This window comes from Ranitomeya variabilis, chromosome 2 (assembly GCF_051348905.1).
Source record: "Ranitomeya variabilis isolate aRanVar5 chromosome 2, aRanVar5.hap1, whole genome shotgun sequence".
In the NCBI taxonomy this organism is placed as follows: Eukaryota; Metazoa; Chordata; class Amphibia; order Anura; family Dendrobatidae; genus Ranitomeya; species Ranitomeya variabilis.
In genome coordinates this window covers 1004218674-1004222851 of record NC_135233.1, presented here as the reverse complement: position 1 = coordinate 1004222851, position 4178 = coordinate 1004218674, and the positions used below count along the sequence as shown (strand labels likewise).

Below are 4178 nucleotides of genomic sequence, written 5' to 3'. Positions count from 1 at the left end.
ATGTTTACGTACGTCATCTAATAGCAGAACCTCTTTGTGCCACCACATCTTCAAACTATAATTACAGTGTCCTCGCTTTGAAGTGTTACATTTTCCCACACAACCTCACAACTAATGTCAGCACATTGATTACTAATCGTTTATTTTTGGACAAAGTATGTTGTTCTCAATCAAAAATATAGTTCTCCAGTAGTAATTTGTAAGATAATGAGTGAGGAATAATAGTTTACTCCACATAATGTGAATCTGTTGCAAGATTTCACAATACAAACTGCATACATTATTAAAGGGATCCCTTAGAACCAATGAGGTTGATGCATTCATTTTGAAAATCCCAGTCAAAATGGCTGTAATTTTTTTTTTTATGTGCCACACACGTGCACACGGAGAACAGTGTACAATGTCCTCCATGTGCACGGACGGCTGCGGGGAAAGCCTCAGGGTCCCCATTTATCCTGCTTGGGAGCCTTCTGAGACCTTTCGGTCTACATGGGAACAGGGACTGTTGCGTTGCTCAAATATCATTATGAACATGCTCCTTGAGCATGATAGGGAGTTACTAATGAATACTAAAAGTCGAATTAAGGACCTGGAATCCAAATTACTTATCTATGACGACAAAATGCAAGTTCAGCCTTTTAAAATCAGACTTAAAGATACTTTGGATAAATATGATCATGATATAAGGGATAAAAAAAGATCCAAATTTTTCAGAGATCGGAGGGACTTTGATTCCCAACAAGCGTTCCAATGGAAACACCAGGGTAACCGTAGACAGGCACCACAAATACCCAAGTACTCTGGGGCAGCACCAGGGACATCTAAAGGAGAGGGAGGGGCATATAACACGTCAGGCAGTGATTTTTTATCATCGGCCGAAAGCGAACCCGACATAGGGTCAGAAGGGGCCGTAAACGCCACCCAACCTCCCCGACGGTTCACCAGATTTGGAGGCCGCAGAACACCGAGACGACAGAAATTCTTCCACAACTAGAGTTACCAATTGAGTCCGAGATCCCGCCACCTGCTCTACATGGACCATCAGGTAAATTGCAGATTATCAACCTATCTGAACACCACCTTACTTCGGTGGAGCTATCTGTGTTAGAAAGGGGTTTGACATTTTCCCCTGTACAAAAGGTTGATAAATTTACATTGGTTAAAGACCTGTATTTATTTTGTAGATGTTTGGTTTTGCAAGTTCTGCATAGCAGGCCACAAGACAGGAATGGATTGGATCAGACGGACCAACGAGTACTACAGGATCTACTACATTTATTACAAGAGGACACCATCGATAGTGGTAAGGATCGCTTTCCCCATAAAAACAAGTCTATGGTGGCTCCCCCCTTTTCATTGGTACCGGCTATAAGAGTGTTCTTTGAGCTGGTTAAGAAGGATATTCTCCAACTACGTCCCCTCACGGGAACATCAAATAATCTTGGGAAGGATGAACAACGGGCCATTATGAATTTGAAGTCTAATCCTGCCTTCCTAATCAAAGAGGCTGATAAAGGGGGCAATGTGGTCTTGTGGCCACATGCCCTCTATTTGGAGGAGGCCCACCGTCAGCTGAATAACACTCTTTTTTATAGAAAATTGCCATCGGATCCAACAGGAGTGTTTTCAGCCAAATTGAGAGGTCTTTTGGAAAAGGCTCGGGACTTGGGGATCATTAATGGCCATGAATTTAATTTCATGTGGGTGGAGGATCCAACTATAGCCACCTTCTATATGCTCCCCAAGGTGCATAAGGATCTTTGCAAACCTCCCGGCCGTCCAATAGTGGCGAGTATTGGAAGCCTATGCGAAAAGGTTTGCGTTTACGTGGACCATTTTTTGCAGCCTGTTGTTAAGACACTACCCTCCTTTATATTGGACTCTTCCCATTTCATCAAGAGGAGTCAGGGTATGGTGTTGCCATCTGACACGTTATTGGTCACGTGTGACGTAGAAGCTCTCTACTCGAACATCGCACATGATGACGCAGTTAGGGCAGTCCTCTATTTTTTGGATCAGTTAGGGCATTCTGACAGAATGCACGACTCTCTGATCGTGGACCTCATGGAGTTTGTTCTCAAACACAATTATTTCATATTTGATAGGACATACTACCTCCAAACCTCCGGTGTGGCCATGGGGGCGAGGTGTGCCCCGGCACTCGCCAACCTGTTTTTAGGATGGTGGGAGGCTACCAGGGTATATGAACTTGACAAGTTTAAGGACAAGGTGCACCATTGGATGCGCTTTATTGACGATGTTTTCTTCGTGTGGTCAGGAACTGAGGCTGAGTGTAGGAGTTTTATAGAGCTGTTGAATAATAATCCACTCAACATTTTTCTAACATACTCAATATCTTCCTCCTCAGTCACGTTTTTGGATTTAGAAGTCATGATGGAAGATGGTGCTATTATTACAAAGCTATATCGTAAACCAACAGCGACTAACAGCCTCCTGGACTTCAGAAGCTTCCATCCTCAGCACACTAAATATGGAGTCCCTATTGGACAATTTTTGAGATCACGAAGGAATTGCACACGGGAGGAGGACTTTAAAACTGAGGCTCTGGCACTGACCTCCCGTTTTAAGGAAAGAAAATACCCCCAGAGATGTATATCCCGGGCATTCCAGAGGGCGAGGACCCAGACGCAAGAGTCCCTGCTAAATACGGAACCTAAGGTATGGGATAAAACACCCAAGTTTATAACTAATTATAATACCCACTGGTCACAACTTGGATGTATTTTACGAAAACATTGGGGTATCCTTACTACGGACCTGAATACGTCCAATATTGTGGGTGAACGACCCATGCTTGTGGCCAGGAGAGCGCCCAACTTCAGGGATCTCCTGGTCAGGAGCCATTATAAACGACAGACAACTAGACTCAATCGAGGAGTCAGACTTAGGGGGTCATTCCCATGTGGGGACTGCAATATCTGTCCTCACATGGGTCCAGTCAGAGAGTCCTTTCGGAATCCCGCTGACGGTCAAACATACAAACTGGGGGGGTATATAAACTGTAGAACCAGATTTGTAATCTATGCGCTTATTTGCCCATGTCAAATGGTCTATGTGGGCCAGACCTCCCAGGAACTACGACGGAGGGTCCAAAAGCATTTTTCAACAATCAATCTGGCCAGAAGTGATGCTGAGAAAGGCAGGACCCTGACCCCAGTAGCGACCCATTTTCTTACATGTCATTCGGGTAGCACCACTAATATACGGGTGGTTGGACTAGAGAAGATCTTTATTTCTGAGAGGGGGGGTTCTCCTAAGAAACGGTTGCTTCAAGTAGAATCGCGGTGGATTTTTAATTTGGGATCTGTTACCCCCGCAGGTTTGAACGAGGAGCTATTATTCACCGGATTCCTTGGTTAACATATATTCTTGGCTTAATGATTACCGGCATGTATATCCTATTTATGGAGTGAGGACGCTCATGTACAATATACGGAATCTTGGATATATATGGAGTATTCATCATGGACTAATTCTGGACCATTTGTATATATGGTTATCCTGAGGAGCTGGAACGTTGAATGAACTATAATTACCATCCTGGATTTGTATGGAGCATGTATATACGGAATCTTGGATATATATGGAGTATTCATCATGGACTAATCCTGGACCATTTGTATATATGGTTATCCTGAGGAGCTGGAACGTTGAATGAATTATAACTACCATCCTGGATTTGTATGGATCATGTATTATGCACTTTATCTGGACTTTACCCCGTTGGAATAGGATTTTGGAGTTGAGATCTTCATGGACTGTGGCCATCACCATGTCAATATAGGTGTTACCCGTGTTGTCATCATGTTGGTCTCAGGATTCTGGTTTTTCTGGCTCATGGGGGTATTTGAGATGTTTGATTGGCTCATGGGGGCAGCTTGATGGGTTGGGGTATGCCATGCACATCGGATCTCTCATTTAGGATATTACACTCAAGTTTGGTTGGGTTCCTATGCTACATCATATTATATTAAATATTTTATTATTAAGTTATTTGGTACTATAGATAGGTCCCTAGGTCCTTATCAAGGGACCGCGGGGTCATGATAAGTGATATTCATATGTCCACATACTTTATTTTATTTTATATGGGGAGTTCTTTAGGTCCTTTTCTACCAGCCTGGGTATCCCCCATGGAGGTGTGGGATATATCAATT

The 4178-nt window shown here is 43.4% G+C and overlaps 1 long non-coding RNA gene across 1 annotated transcript; it reads left to right on the top strand.

The window, feature by feature from the left end:
- Positions 1-529: 529 nt before the first annotated feature.
- Positions 530-3734, top strand: LOC143810122 (uncharacterized). The gene is made up of 4 exons (XR_013222660.1): positions 530-1045; positions 1185-1303; positions 2369-2679; positions 3341-3734. It is a non-coding gene; the product is annotated as an uncharacterized LOC143810122 (long non-coding RNA).
- Positions 3735-4178: the final 444 nt, after the last annotated feature.